Source organism: Amborella trichopoda, chromosome 3, assembly GCF_054954075.1.
Source record: "Amborella trichopoda isolate Santa Cruz 75 chromosome 3, AtrichopodaSantaCruz75HAP2 v2.0, whole genome shotgun sequence".
NCBI classification, from domain to species: domain Eukaryota; kingdom Viridiplantae; phylum Streptophyta; class Magnoliopsida; order Amborellales; family Amborellaceae; genus Amborella; species Amborella trichopoda.
In genome coordinates, this window is record NC_142338.1 from 18,032,721 (window position 1) to 18,049,875 (window position 17,155).

Sequence of the window (17,155 nt, forward strand, 5' to 3'; positions counted from 1 at the left end):
GACATTCTCTCTCTCAGCTCGCAGCTTCTCTAGCTCTCTCTACTCTCTAGAGGACTCTCTACTTGACATTCTCTCTCTCAGCTTGCAGCCCCTCTCTCTCTACTTTATAAAGGATGCTCGCAGCCCTCTCCTTCAACCTCAACATTCTCTCTCTCAGCTCGCTGCTGCTCTCTCTACTCTCTAGTCTCTACTCTCTAGAGGACGTCTCTCTACTCTCTAGAGGACGTCTCTCTACTCTCTAGAGGACGTCTCTCTACTCTCTAAAGGATGCTTGCATGAATGTGCAGCTCCCTCTCTCTACTCTCTAAATCGCAGCCCTCTCTCTCCCTCTCTCTACTAGACGTAGCTCGCAGCTCCTCTCTACTCTCTAGAGGACTCTCTCTATTAGAGATTCTCTCTCAGCTCGTAGCTCCTCTAGCTCTCTTTACTCTCTAGATGACTCTCTACTGGACATTCTCTCTCTCAGCTCGTAGCCCCTCTCTTTACTCTCTAGAGACGCTCGTAGCCCTCTCCCTCGACATTCTTTCTTAGCTCGTAGCTCCTCTCTTTCTACTCTCTAGTCTATACTATCTAGAGGACCTCTCTCTACTCTCTAGAGGACGCTCGCATGGGGGTGCAGCTCCCTCTCTCTCAGCTCGTAGATCCTCTCTTTAGTTTTTAGAGGACTCTCTCTACTAGACATTCTCTCTCTCAGCTTGTAGCTCCACTAGCTCTCTCTACTCTCTAGAGGACTCTCTACTGAACATTCTCCCTCTCAGCTCGCAGCCCCTCTCTCTACTCTCTAGAGGATGCTCACAGTCCTCTCCCTCAACATTCTCTTAATCTACTATCTAGAGGATGCTCGTAGCCCTCTCCCTCCACATTTTCTCTCAACTCGCTGCTCCTCTCTCTCTATTCTCTAGAAGACCTCTCTCTACTCTCTAGAGGATGCACGCATGAACGTGCAGCACCCTCTCTCTACTCTTTAGATCTCTACTCTCTAGCTCTCTACTCTCTAGCCTCTACTATCTAGAGGACCTCTCTCTACTCTTTAGCCTCTATTATCTAGAGGACCTCTCTCTACTCTCTAGAGGACGCTCGCATGGATGTGCAGCTCCCTCTCTCTCTACTCTCTAAAGGATGCTCGCATGGATGTGCAGCTTCCTCTCTCTCTATCTCTACTAAACGTAGCTCGCAGCTCCTCTCTCTACTGGACGTACCTCGCAGCTCCTCTCTATATTATCTAGAGGACTCTCTCTACTAGAGATTCTCTCTCTCAGCATGCAACTCCTTTAGCTCTCCTCTACTCTCTAAAGGACTCTCTACTGGACATTCTCTCTCTCAGCTCGCATTCCCTCTCTTTACTCTCTAGAGGACCCTCTCCCTTGACATTCTCTCTCTCAGCTCGCAGCTCCTCTCTCTACTCTTTAGTCTCTACTATCCAAAGGACCTCTCTCTACTCTCTAGAGGATGCTCTACTCTCTAATCTTTATTATCTAGAGGACCTCTCTCTCTACTCTCTAGAGGACGCTCGCATGGACGTGCAACTCCCTCTCTCTACTCTCTAGATTGCAGCCCTCTATTTTTCTCTCTCTACTGGACATGCAGCTCCCTCTCTCTACTCTCTGGATCGCAGCCCTCTCTCTCTCTCTCTTTACTCTCTAGATTTGACCTCTCTCTACTCTCTAGAGGATACTCACATGGACGTGCAGCTTGCGCTCTCTACTCTTTAGATCGCAACCCTCTCTCCACTCTTCTGATCGCAACCCTCTCTTCCTCTCTACTGGACGTGTAGCTCCCTTTCTCTACTCTTTAGATTGCAGCCCTCACTCTATCTCTCTCTATTGGATGTGCAGCTCCCTCTCTCTACTCTCTAGATCTCTCTACTGAACATGTAACTCTCTCTACTTGTAACCCTCTCCCTCCTCGCCCTCTCTCTACTGGACGTGCAGCTCCCTTTCTTTCTATTGGACGTGTAACTCCCTCTCTCTCTACTTGTAGCCCTCTCCCTCCTCTCCCTCTCTCTTTATTAGATGTGCAGCTCCCTCTCTCTCTACTCTCTAGATCTCTCTCTAATCTCTAGATCTCTCTTTGTTGGACATGCAATCCTCCCTCGACATTCTCTTCAGCTCTTCTCTCTCTTTCTACTGAACGTGCAACTCCCTCTCTCTACTTGTAGCCCTCTCCCTCGACATTCTCTGTAGCTCCTCTCTCTCTCTACTTGCAGCTCTCTCCCTTGACATTCTCTGTAGCTCCTCTCTGTCTCTACTTGAGCCCACTCCCTCGATATTATCTGCAACTCCTCTCTCTATACTTTATAGTCCCTACTCTCTAGAGGACCTCTCTCTCTACTCTCTAAAGAACGCTCGCATGGACGTGAAGCTCCCTCTCTCTACTCTTTAGATCGCAACCCTCTCTCTCCCTCTCTCTTTACTGGATGTGCAGCTCCCTCTCTCTCTACTCTTACCTCACTCCCTCTCTCTACTCTCTCCCTTTACTCTTTAGATCGTAGCCCTCTCTCTACTGGCGTGTAACTCCCTCTCTCCACTCTTTCTCTCTCTCTACTGGACGTACAACTCCCTATCTCTACTCTCTAGATCTCTCTCTGCTAGATGTGTAGCTCCCTCTCTTACTCTCTAGATATCTCTCTACTGGATGTGCAATTCTCTCTCTACTCCCTATATCTCTCTTTACTGGAGTTGAACTCCCTCTCTCTCTACTTGCAGCTCTCTCCCTTGACATTCTCTGTAACTCCTCTCTCTCTCTACTTACAGCCCTCTCTCTCGACATTCTCTACAGCTCCTCTCTCTACTCTCTAGTCTCTACTCTCTAGAGGACCTCTCTATACTCTCTAGAGGACGCTTGGATGGGCATGCAGCTCCCTCTCTCTACTCTTTATATCCCAGCCCTCTCTCCCTCTCTCTCTATAGATCTCTCTAGACGTACAGCTCCCTCTCTCTACTCTCTAGATCTCTTTACTGGACCTACAGCTCCCTCTCTCTTTACTCTTTAAATCTCTCTACTGGACGTGTAGCTCCCACTCTCTCTACTCTCTAGATCTCTCTCTATTGAACGTGCAGCTCCCTTTCTCTTTACTCTCTAAATCTCTCTCTACTGAATGTGCAACACCCTCTCTTTACTTGCAGCCCTCTCCCTCGACATTCTCTATAGCTCCTCTCTCTCTTCTTTTAGCCCTCTCCCTCGACATTCTCTGCAGCTCCTCTCTCTACTCTCTAGTCTCTACTTTCTAGAGGACCTCTCTCTCTACTCTCTAGAGGAGGCTCGCATGGACGTGCAACTCCCTCTCTCTACTCTCTAGATCGCAGCTCTCTCTCTCCCTCTTAGAGGATGTGCAGCTCCCTCTCTCTTTACTCTCTCCCTCTACTCTTTAGATCGTAGCCCTCTCTCTACTCTTTCGATTGTAGCTCTCTCTCTCCCTCTCTCTACTCTCTAGATTGTAGCTCTCTCTCTACTCTCTAGATTGCAACCCTCTCTCTCCCTCTCTACTCTCTAGATTACAGCCCTCTCTCTCTACCCCTCTCTACTCTCTAGATTACATTCCTCTCTTTTTAATCTCTAGATAACAACCCTCTCTCTCCCTCTCTCTCTACTGGATGTGCAGCTCCCTCTCTTTACTCATTCCCTCTCTCTACTCTCTAGATCGTAACTCTCTCTTTCCCTCTCTGTACTCTATAGATCATAGCCCTCTCTCTCCCTCTCTCTACTGGACGTGCAGCTCCCTCTCTCTACTCTCTCCCTCTCTATATTGAACGTGTAACTCCCTCTCTCTCTCTACTCTCCCCCTCTCTCCCTCTCTCTACTAGACGTGCAGCTCCCTCTCTACTCACTCCCTCTCTCTCTAGACATGCAGCTCCCTCTCTCTACTCTCTAGACGTTTTCTACTCTCTAGATCTCCCTCTGTCTCTACTCTTTAGATCTCCCTCTATCTCTATTCTCTAGATATAGATCTCCCTCTCTCTACTCTCTTGATCTCTTTGGACATTCTCCTCTCTAGATCTCTCTTTATTGGACGTTCTCTACTCTCTAAAGCTCTTTCTACTCTCCTCTCTAGATCTCTCTTTACTGGACGTGCAGCTCCCTCTCTCTACTCTTAGATCTCTCTAGACGTTCTCTACTCTCTAGAGCTCTTTCTACTCTCTATATCTCTCTCAACTGGACATGCAGCTCCCTCTCTCTACTCTCTAGATCTCTTTGGTCCCTCTCTCTCTACTCTCTAGACGTTCTCTACTCTTTAGATCTCTCTAAACGTTCTTTACTCTTTAGATCTCCCTCTCTCTATTCTCTAGATCAAGATCTCCGTCTCTCTCTACTCTCTTGATCTTTGGACGTTCTCCTCTCTAGATCTCTCTTTACTAGACGTTCTCTGCTCTCTAGAGCTCTTTCTACTCTCCTCTCTAGATCTCTCTTTACTAGACGTTCTCTGCTCTCTAGAGCTCTTTCTACTCTCCTCTCTAGATCTCTCTTTACTGGACGTGCAACTCCCTCTCTCTCTACTCTTTAGATCTCTCTGGATGTTCTCTACTCTCTAGAGCTCTTTCTACTCTCTATATCTCTCTCAACTGGACGTGTAGCTCCCTCTCTTTACTCTCTCTAGAGCTCTTTCTACTCTCTATATCTCTCTCAACTGGACATGCAACTCCCTCTCTCTCTCTACTCTCTAGATCTCTCCCTCTCTCTACTCTCTCTAGATCTCTTTTTACTCTCTATATCTCACTCAATTAGACATACAGCTCCCTCTCTCTTTACTCTCTAGATCTCTCGGGTCCCTCTCTCTACTCTCTAGACCTCTCTAGACGTTCTTTACTCTCTAGAGCTCTCTCTACTCTCTAGATCTCGCTCTACTCTCTAGATCTCTCTAGACGTTCTCTACTCTCTAGATCTCTCTTTATTGGACATACAACTCCCTCTTTCTCTACTCTCTAGATCTCTCTAATTCCTCTCTCTACTCTCTAGATCTCTCTCAACTCTCTAGATCTCTTTAGTCCCTCTCTACTCTCTATATCTCTCTAGACATTCTTTACTCTCTAAATCTCTCTCTACTTACTCTTTAGATCTCTCTTTATCTACTCTCTATATCTCTCTAGACGTTTTTTACTCTTTAGATCTCTCTCTAATCTTTAGACCTCTCTCTACGAGGATGTTCTTTACTCTTTATATCTCTCTCTACTCTTTAGATCTCTTTGAACATTTTCTACTCTTTAGATCTCTCTCTACTTACTCATCTCTCTATACTTACTCTCTATTTTCTACTCTCTAGATCTCTCCTTACTTACTCTTTAGATCTCTCAGGATGTTGTCTGCTCTCTAGAACTCTCTCTAATCCTTAGACCTCTCTCTACATTTTCTACTCTCTAGATCTCGGAGATCTCTTTGATCCCTCTCTCTCCACTCTTTAGACCTCTCACTATGTTCTCTACTCTCTAGATCTCGAAGATCTCTCTGGTCCTTCTCTCTCTACTCTCTAGATCTTGGAGATCTCTCTGGTCCTCTCTCTACTCTTTGAATCTTCTCTCTCTACTCTCTAGATCTCTCTCTACTCTTTAGACCTCTCTCTATGTTCTCTACTCTCTAGATCTCAAAGATCTCTTTGGTCCCTCTCTCTCTACTCACTAGATTTGTCTCTACTATCTAGATCTCAAAAATCTCTCGGGTCCCTGTCTCTACTCTCTAGATCATCTCGGAGATCTCTCTGATCCCTCTCTCTCTACTCTCTATATCTCTCACTACTTTTTAGACCTCTCTCTACGTTCTCTACTCTCAAGATCTCAAAGATCTCAAAGATCTCTCTAATCCCTCTCTCTACTCTTTAGATCATCTCGAAGATCTCTCCAGTCCCTCTCTCTACTCTCTAGATCTCTCTCTACGTTCTCTACTATCTAGATCTCGGTGATCTCTTTGGTCCCTCTCTCTTTACTCTCTAGATCTCTCTCTATTTTCTCTACTGAGATCTCTTTAGTCCCTCTCTCTCTACTCTTAAGATCTTGGAGATCTCTCTGATCCCTCACTCTCTACTCTCTAGATCTCTCTCTCCCTCTCTCTCTACTCTCTAGATCTCAAAGATCTCTATGGTTCCTCTCCCTACTCTCTAGATCATCTCAAAGATCTCTCTGATCCCTCTCTCTACTCTCTATATCTCTCTCTACTCTCTAGACACCTCTCTACGTTTTCTACTCTCTAAATCTCAAAGATCTCTCTGGTCCCTCTCTCTACTCTCTTATTCATTTCGGAGAACTCTCTAGTCCCTCTCTCTACTCTCGAGATCTCTCTTTACGTTCTCTACTGAGATCTCACTGGTCCTTCTCTCTCTAATCTCTAGATCTTGGAGATCTCTTTGGTCCCTCTCCCTCTACTCTCTAGTCTCTAGATCATCTCAAAGATCTCTCTAGTCCCTACTCTCTAGATCTAAGAGATCTCTCTGGTCCCTCTCTCTCTACGCTCTAGATCTCTCTAGTCCCTACTCTCTAGATCTCGGAGATTTCTCTGGTCCCACTCTCTCTAATCTATAGATCTCTCACTACGTTCTCTACTCTCTAGATCTCGGAGATCTCTTTGATCCCTCTCTCTACTCTCCCTACTATCTAGATCTCTCTCTACATTCTCAACATAGATCTCTCTGGTCCCTCTCTCTACTCTCTAGATCTCAAAGATCTCTCTGGTCCCTCTTTCTCTACTCTTTAGATCTCGGAGATCTCTATGGTCCCTCTCTCTACTCTTTACTCTCTAAATCATCTCAGTGATCTCTTTGGTCCCTACTCTCTAGATCTTGAAGATCTCTCTGGTCCCTCTCTACTCTCTAGATCTCGGAGATCTCTCTGGTCCCTCTCTCTCTATTATTCAGATCTCGAAGATCTCTCTGGTCCTTCTCTCTCTACCTGATCCCTCTCTCCGGTCCTCTTTCTCTACTTTATAGATCTCGGAGATCTCTCTAGTCCCGTCATCTACTGAGATCTCTCTAGTCTCTCTCTCTCCACCTGGTCCCTCTCTCTACTCTCTAGATCTCGAAGATCTCTCTGACCTCTCTCTCTACTCTCTAGATCATCTTTAAACCTCTCCGTATGTTCTCTACTCTCTAGATCTCGGAGATCTCTCTGGTCCCATTCTGTACTGAGATCTCTCTTGTCCATCTCTCTCGACTCTCTAGATCTCGAAGTCTCTCGGGTCCCTCTCTCTATACTCTCTAGATCTCTCCCTACATTCTCTACTGAGATCTCTCTGATCCCTCTCTCTCTCTACTCTCTAGATCTCAGAGATCTCTTTGGTCCCTCTATCTCTACTCTCTAGATCTCGGATCTCTCTGGTCCCTCTCTCTCTACTCTCTACTCTTTAGATCATCTTAGAGATCTCTCTGGTCCCTACTCTCTAGATCTCGGAGATCTCTCTAGTCGCTCTCTATTATCTAGATCTCGAAGATCTCTCTGGTCCCTCTCTCTACTCTCTAGATCTCGAAGATCTCTTTGATCATTCTCTCTCTACTTGGTCCCTCTCTCTCTACTCTCAACGTTCTCTAGCTGGTCCCTCTCTCTCTATTCTCTACGTTCTCTATTGAGATCTCTCAGGTCCCTTTATCTACTCCCTAGATCTCGGAGATCTCTCTGATCCTTCTCTCTACTCTCTAAATCTCAGAGATCTCTCTGGTCCCTCTCTCTACTCTCTAAATCTCGGACATCTCTCTGGTCCCTCTCTACTCTCTACTCTCTAAATCATCTCGAAGATCTCTCCTGTCCCTACTCTCTAGATCTCAAAGATATCTCTGGTCCCTCTCTACTCTCTAGACTCTCGAAGATCTCTCTAGTCCCTCTCTCTCTACTCTCTATTCTCTACTCTCTAAATCATCTCTGAGATCTCTCTGGTCCCTACTCTTTAGATCTTAGAGATCTCTATGGTCCCTCTCTCTTTACTCTCTAGATCATCTCTAGCCTCTCTCTACATTCTCTACTCTTTAGATCTCGGAGATCTCTCTGGTCCCACTCTCTCGAATCTCTTGATCTCGAAGATCTCTCTGGCCCCTCTCTCTACTCTCTAGAGAGTCTCACTGGTCCCTCTCTCTCTACTATGTAGATCATATCTAAACCTCTCTCTACGTTCTCTAGTTATTCTCTAGATCTTGGAGATCTCTCTGGTTCCTCTCTCTACTTTTTAGATCTCTTTGATCCCTCTCTCTGTACTCTTTAGATCTTGGAGATCTCTCTGATCCCTCTCTCTACTCTCTAAAGAGTCTCTCTGGTCCCTCTCTACTCTCTAGAACATCTTTAAACGTCTCTCTACGTTCTCTACTCTCTATATCTCGGAGATCTCTGTGGTCCCTCTCTCTTTACTCTCTAGATCTCGAAGATCTCTTCTGTCCCTCTCTCTTTACTCTCTAGATCTACTCTCTCTACTCTCTAGATCTACTTTCTAGATCTCGAAGATCTCTCTGGTCCCTCTCTCTCTACTCTCTACTCTCTAGATCATTTCGGAGATCTCTCTAGTCTCTACTCTCTAGATCTTGGAGATCTCTTTGGTCCCTCTTTTTACTCTCTTGATCTCTCTTTATTCTCTAGATCTCAGAGATCTTCCTCTCTCTCTGCTCTTTAGATCTCGGATATCTCTCTGGTCCCTCTCTCTACTCTCTAGATCTCTCTCTACTCTCTACTCTCTACTCTCTTACTCTCTAGATCTCGGAGATCTCTTCTCTACTCTTGGAGATCTCTCTCTACTCTCTTACTCTCTATATCTCGAAGATCTCTTCTCTACTCTTGGAGATCTCTCTCTACTCTCTTACTCTCTAGATTTTCTACTCTCTAGATCTCGAAGATCTCTTCTCTACTCTCTTCCTCTCTAGACCCCTCTCTCTACGTTCTCTACTCTTTAGATCATCCCTCTTTCTACTCTCTAGATCTCCCTCTCTCTCTCTACTCTCTAAATCTCCCTCTCCCTCTCTATTCTCTAGATCTCCCTCTCTCTCTCTACGTTCTCTATTATCTAGATCATCTCTCTCTCTACTCTCTACTCTCTAGATCTCTCTCTACTCTCTTACTCTCTAGATCTCGGAGATCTCTTCTCTACTCTCTAGATCTCTCTCTACTCTCTTACTCTCTAGATCTCGAAGATCTCTCTACATTCTCTACTCTCTAGATCTTGGAAATCTCTCTGGTCCTTCTCTCTCTACTCTCTAAATCTCAGAGATCTCTCTGGTCCCTCTCTCTCTACTCTCTCTACTCTCTAGATCTTGAAGATCTCTGTGGTCCCTCTAGATCATCTCGGAGATCTCTTTGGTCTCTACTCTCTAAATCTACTCTCTTAATCTCGGAGATCTCTCTGGTCCCTCTCTCTCTACTCTCTATTCTCTAGATCATCTCAAAGATCTCTCTGGTCTCTACTATTTAAATCTCAAAGATCTCTCTAGTCTCTCTCTCTACTCTTTAGATCTCGGAGATATCTCTGGTCCCTCTCTCTACTCTCTAGATCTCAGAGATCTCCCTCTCTCTACTCTCTAGATCTCTCTCCACTCTCTTACTCTCTAGATCTCATAGATCTCTTCTCTACTTTATAGATCTCTCTCTACTCTCTTACTCTCTAGATCTCGAAGATACCATCTTTCTCTCTCTACTCTCTAAATTTCCCTTTCTCTTTACTCTCTAAATCTCTCTCTACTCTCTTACTGTCTGGATCTCGGAGATCTCTTCTCTACTCTCTAGATCTCTCTCTACTCTCTTACTCTCTCGATCTTTGAGATCTCTCTACGTTCTTTACTCTTTAGATCTCTCTCTACTCTCTAGATCTTTAAGATCATCACTCTCTCTCTACTTTCTAGATCTCAGAGATCTCTCTGGTCCCTACTCTCTAGATCTTCTAGATCATCCCTCTGTCTCTACTCTCTAGATCTCAGAGATCTCTCTAGTTCCTTCTAGATCATCCCTCTATCTCTACTCTCTAGATCTCCCTCTCTCTACTCTTTAGATCTCGAAGATCTCTCTGGTTCCTTCTAGATCATCTCTCTCTCTACTCTCTAGATCTCCCTCTCTCTACTCTCTAAATCTCAGAGATCTCTTTGGTTCCTTCTAGATCATCCCTCTTTTTACTCTCTAGATCTCCCTCTCTCTACTCTCTAGATCTTAGAGATCTCTCTGGTCCCTTTTAGATCATCCCTCTCTCTACTCTCTAGATCTTCCTCTCTCTTTACTCTCTAGACCTCTCTCTCCTCTCTTACTCTCTAAATCTCGGAGATCATCCCTCTCTCTACTCTCTAAATCTCTCTCTACTCTCTTACTCTCTATATGTCAGAGATCTCTATACGCTCTCTACTCTCTAGATCGCTTTCTACTCTCTAGATCTCTTTCTACTCTCTAGATCTTCTATATCATCCATCTCTTTACTCTCTCAGATCCCTAGTCTCTAGATCTCTCTTTACTCTCTAGATCATCCCTCTCTCTACTCTCTAAATCTCGGCTATCTCTGGTCCCTACTCTAGGTTCTCTACTCTCTAGATCTCTCTAATCTCTAAATCTTCATCCCTCTCTCTACTCTCTAGATCTCCCTCTCTCTCTACTCTCTAGATCTTCTAGATCATCCCTCTCTCTACTCTCTAGATCTCCCTCTCTCTCTACTCTCTAGATCTCAAAGATCTCTCTGGTCCCTACTCTCTAGATCTCTCTCTCTTTACTCTTTAGCTCTCTCTGGTCCCTACTCTCTAGATCTCGGCGATCTCTCCAGTCCATACTCTCTAGATCTCCCTCTCTCTCTACTCTCTAGATCTCAGAGATCTCTCTGGTCTCTACTCTCTATATCTCGGAGATCTCTCTACGTTCTCTAGAATCTCTCTCTACTCTCTTACTCTCTAGATCGCAGAGATCTCTCTACGTTCTCTAGAGTCTCTCTACTCTCTTACTCTCTAGATCTCGTAGATCTTTCTACATTCAAAGATCTCTCTACGTTCTCTAGAGTCTCTCTACTCTCTTACTCTCTAGATCTCGTAGATCTTTCTACATTCAAAGATCTCTCTACGTTCTCTACTCTCCAGATCTCTTTACTCTCTAGACCCCTCTCTCTACGTTCTCTACTCTCTAGATCATCCCTCTCTCTACTCTCTAGATCTCGGAGATCTCTCTACGTTCTCTACTCTCTAGATCTCTCTCTACTCTCTAGACACCTCTCTCTACGTTCATTACTCTCTACATCATCCCTCTCTCTCTACTCTCTAGATTTCGGAGATCTCTCTACGTTCTCTACTCTCTAGATCTCTCTCTAATCTCTAGATGCCTCTCTTTACGCTCTCTACTCCTCTTTCTCTACTCTTTACATCTCGAGATCTCTCTACATTATCTACTCTTTAGATCTCTCTCTACTCTCTAGACCCCTCTTTCTACTCTCTAGATCTCTCTCTACTCTCTAGACCCCTCTCTCTACTCTCTAGACCCCTCTCTCTACTCTCTAGATCTCTCTCTACTCTCTAGACCCCTCTCTCTATGTTCTCTACTCTTTAGATCATCTCTCTCTCTACTCTTTAGATCTCGGAGATCTCTCTGGTCCCTCTCTCTACTCTCTAGATCTCGGAGATCTCTTTACGTTTTCTACTCTTTAGACCCCTCTCTCTACTCTCTAGACCCCTCTCTCTACTCTCTAGATCTCGGAGATCTCTCTGGTCCCTCTCTCTCTACTCTCTAGATCTCAGAGATCTCTCTGGTCCCTACTCTCTAGACCCCTCTCTCTACTCTCTAGATTTGGGAGATCTCTCTACTCTTTCTCTACGTTCTCTACTCTCTAAACCCCGTCTTTACTCTTTAGATCTGGTCCCTCTCTCTCTACTCTCTAGATCTCGGAGATCTCTCTCCTCTCGCTACTCTCTCTCTACGTTCTCTACTCTCTAGACCCCTCTCTCTACCCCTCTCTCTACTCTTTAGATCTGGTCCCGCTCTCTCTACTCTCTAGATCTCTCTACTCTCTAAACCTCTCTCTCTATGTTCTCTACTCTTTAGATCATCTCGGAGATCTCTCTGGTCCCTCTCCCTCTACTCCTTTGATCTCTCTACTCTCTAGATCTCGAAGATCTCTCTGGTCCCTCTCTTTACTCTCTAGATCTCTGGTCCCTCTCTCTCTACTCTCTAGAGGACATGAAGCCATCTCTCTTCCGCTTGTCACATTGATAACCAAATGTTGTACATTTCTAAGTTATGTAAGCATATTTCTTTCCACTATCTATTGATGTGGGACATTTATATACGTATGTTTCTTTCCACTATCTATCGATGTGGGATATTTCTTTTTTCTTGACAATAGAGTCTACATTTAAAAGAGACGTTTTCATTAATAGCTTTGTTTTATAGAAGGAAACTATCATCTATAAAATAAAGTAAAAAGTTTATATAAGGATGCAACCTTATAATGTAGAACTACGGATGCCCTTAAAAAATCCATCATAAAATGTAGTTTTAATGTTGAAAAACCCTTTGATTGATCATTTTGACATCGAGATGTATGAATATGAAAAATAAAAAGATTTTAAGTCTCAGAAATAGTGCATTTTACAGCATATTATCTACACCGTCCATTTTCAAGATTTTCATACGTTTATAGATCTACTTGATTTTGACCATTTTTGAAATTTTAAATTTTATAATTAGATATAAAAATAGATTTTGAGATAATCCTAAGAACATTTTACATCAAAATTATATACCATGATAAAATTTGAAGGTGCACTTTACCTCTATACCTACAAATGCATCTGTATGCCAACTGCACCCTAAAATAAATGGCCTACAAAATAAAAAATTTATTTTTCTAGTTTCATTAATTATATTCAGTTGTATTTTTATAATTTACAAAAATAAAGTACATATAACTAAGTTTGAATTACACATAAATACAAAAAACAAATTACACATAATAAATTTACAAGAATTAATATAATTATATGAAGTTTTTGTTATTTATGTTAATAACTCAATATAATTATGTTAAACTTATGTCACTATAATTATGTGAATGTGAACATATTAAAATGATATTAATATTATTATGTTGAATGAATATAATTATGTCAAAATTGTTAACTAACTATAATTATTTATTATAATTATATTAAAATTGTTATGGCTATATTGAAATTTTTATTGTTATAAATACATTAAAATATCACATAATTTAATATATTAAATTGCCATGTTATTTAATAAATTATTATTGTCACGTAGAATGTGACAACATTCTATCATTTACTTATTTTTAATGTGAAATTTTGAAAAACCATATATACAAGGTAGAATTTTAAATTTTGAAACTTAATCATGATTGCCTAAAAAAAATGCACTTGTAAGTATATCATTTATATTTATATTTGATGTTTGAAAGGGGTTTAAAGCTTACTCAAAGTTTTGTTACCTTTTTTTTCTTTTTCTTTTTTTTTTTTTGTTTCTTTTTTAAAAAAATTTTGCTATCTTTAGTTTCCAATTTTTAGGATAAATGTTTTTTGAAATATTTTAATTTCATAATATAAAAATTTATAAGGGGTTTTATTTTTATTTTTATTATATTGTTATAATTAATAATTATATATTGATAATTAAATCTTGTATTTTATTTGTATTATAAATTTTGTAATGTGTTATTTTTTTTTATTGCTGTAAATAAGATTTTTTGAATTCGGTCAATGTTTAAAAAATCACCGATTCGTTTTTTATAACTTTGATGTAATGTACTATTTTTTCTTACAGTTGTCAATAACATATTTTAAATTAGATGATATTATAAGATACTTCATCTATGATAATTATATGCTTCTTCTTTTGTGTGACGTAAATTTGATGGTTAACCTAAATTCATACAGGGAAAGAGCATCACAATATTCGCATCTTGATAAAAAAAAATGAAAGTTAATAATGTAGTACCCTTTTTTGAATTGGATTACTAAAAAACAACATTTATAATGATTTTTAGGTTGATTCCCAATCCAAATCGCCGATTTACCAATCTAGATGGGTTTTTGGGGTGCCTGATCTGGGACACACACACACACACACACACACACACACACACACACACACACACACACACACACACACACACACACACACACACACACACACACACACACACACACACACACACATATATATATATATATATATATATATATATATATATATATATATATATATATATATATATATATATATATATATATATATATATATATATATATAAGATGCGGTTTGTATAGAGCCGAGGCTCTAAACAATTAAAGTAGAGCATACCTTCGAATAGTGTCAGAGACATATAGTCTCAATACTGGAAATCTTTGAGATAGCTTTTAAAGCTATCTCGAATTCTAAACTTTTAAAGCTTCAAAAATAGTGTAGATCGAGTAGATCTATGAAAACTTGAAAATCTTAAAAATTGACTATCCGAAAATGCAATACAAGATGCACTATTTCTAAAACTTGAAATCTATTTTTTTCTCATGTCCATGCATCTTGATGATGAGATGATCAATTTGAATATATTTGGGCATTAAAACAAACTCTTCTAGTGAAATTTTTGAGGTGGGCTCTAATTTTATTATTTAGAGCCTCGACTTATATAAACTTTTCCCATATATATCAAAGAAGGAAGAAGTTTGTACAAGGTTGCAACCTTAAACTATAGAAGTAAGATGTGCCTTAAAATCCCCTCAAAAAGAGTGTTTCGAAATTAGAAAACACTCCAATGAGATGTATGGATACAGAAAAAAATAACTAATTTCAAGTCCAAAAATTTCCACATTTTGCAACAAATTATCTAAACAGTCTCTTTCCAAGATCTTCAAATATTTATAGTTCTGTCCAATCTCCAATGTTTTTGGAATTTAAGATTCCATAATTAATATTAAACATGAATCTTCAAGCTATCATAAGTTTTACAGCACCCAAAATACAATTTTGGTATTTGCTAAAGTTTAGAGATGACTTGCTTGTATAGTACAAACTACCAAGTGGACATGTATAAACCTCACCCAATTTTTTTTTTTTCTCAAATAACTCTGTTGTTGCGGGTCGCTTGTGACAGAGACCTTCAAATACTGTATGGTCCCTGGCTGTTGAATTGTCGCCATGAAAGTGTTTTTGGCGAATGTGGGAGAAAAGAGAGAAAGAGACGGGCATATTGTGGCCACAAAAGTGAATGGGCACATTGGGCATCACCTTTTCTTGGGTAGGGTCAAGGGGCGTTCCAACTTGGACCTTTAATGTGGGTGTTGTCAAATACAACTAAAAAAAAAAAAAAAAAAAGTTTGGTAGTGTCGGGCGATTTTAAAAGGGGTGCGGTTTCTACAAGGTTGTATCTGTAAACAATAATTGGTGGACTTCCAAATTTTATCATGTAATTTTGTTGTAGTTTTTTTTTTTAGGATTATCTTACAAACTATCTTCATGTCTAATTAGAAAATTTTAAACTCCAAAAATAGTTAAAATCAAGTAGATCCATAAACAAATGAAAATCTTGAAAATGAACGGTCTAGATAATGTGTTGCAAGATGCACTATTTTTTGGACTCAAAAACAATTTTTTTTTTTTATATTCATACATCTCAATGTCGAGATGATCAATTAGACTGTTTTTCAACATTAAAACAGCCTTTTTGATAGATTTTTGAGGTGCATATGTGATTCTACATTTTAAAGTTGCAACCTTACATAAACTTTTCCGTGGGAAAAGGTTTCTATACTTACCCTGCAGTATAGAAGATCTATGCTTCCCCTACCATCCAACCGTCCAATTTTGATCAAGAGAGCCGCCTACCGTTTGATCTTAGATCCAACATCTCAAAGTATTTTAATTTTAGTTTTTTTTTTATACAAATTATATGAATATGAAATTTGGTACGTGACATCTTCTCATTGGGGTACACCTATAAAAAGTATTAAAAATAATTTTTTGATAAAATATAATGACTAGAATACCCCTTAAAACTTTTAGGGATATTTTGGTCATTTTATTTATTAGAAAATTTTTTTTTTTTTTTCGCTAGTGCGAGTTTAATATAGAATTGGACGTCCAAAATTTGGTGTCAAAATAATTATATAAAAAAAATTAAAATTAAATTGTGTAAAGACATGACATTGTGATTGGGGCAGTTTTAGCCCTCCATTCAGAATGGACGGTTGGATAAGGGGACATATATAAGTTTTATGCTGGAGAGGAAACATAGAAAGCTTGCCTTTTAAGTGAGGTTCCAATTTCCGTATGGGATCATTTTACCGTTTGTCCTGTTTTTATAACAACTTCGAATAAGGTGAGAATGGAACTTTAGCCATCATGTTACCAATCATCCTTGCCTAGATTCTATTTGCTAGCGGTGGAAATACTCGGACCCAACCTGGAATCTGACGACAGAATTCGACCCAGTTTTTGGGTATGGGTTCGAAAATTGGACCTGACGGGTTCGGGTCCAAGTCCAAATCTTGGATCCGAATACTATTTAGATTTGGGTCCACGTGCATCCGACCAACCAAATAGTGTTAATATTTAAATAATATTTAGTATATGATAATTAAACAGTATTTAAATAAAAAAATTTATACAAGGTTGCTTTGCAATCATACATAATTTTATTTTTCTTGCAAGACAATTAATTGAACAAAATTAATATAATATATTGAACCATGTCATGTGCTTTCCTTACAATTTGACAGTGATTGTGCACACATTCGGGAGATGATTTTAAGAATATGCATGAATCAGCGGCCACGTCAGTTGGACTTCAACCACATGGCAATTTCTTAATTATTACATTCAACCAAGTGACAAAGCCCATTACGGAAAGAAAGTGCGATAGTTGGAAAATCAAAACAAAAGGCCAAATCTTTATTATCCTTTCTGCGGACGAAACTAGGTCATTTTCCTTTTGGACAGATTTAGGGGGGAAAGGACTTGCAATAAAAATTTATTGTCACCTTTAATTATTAAATTTAAAGTTAAAAAAATAGTGAAGGTCAAACGAATTTATAAATAATTAAATATTTTAGAAATAGATTGTCCATATTATACGTAATAAGATGCCCTATTTTCATAAATTGAAATCATTTTTTTTAGATATACACATATATATTGAGGTCAAGATGATCGCTTTGAGGGTTTTCTAGCATTATTTTCATGAATTTTTTGAGGTGCTGCCTACTTCAACAATATAATCTTAACACTTT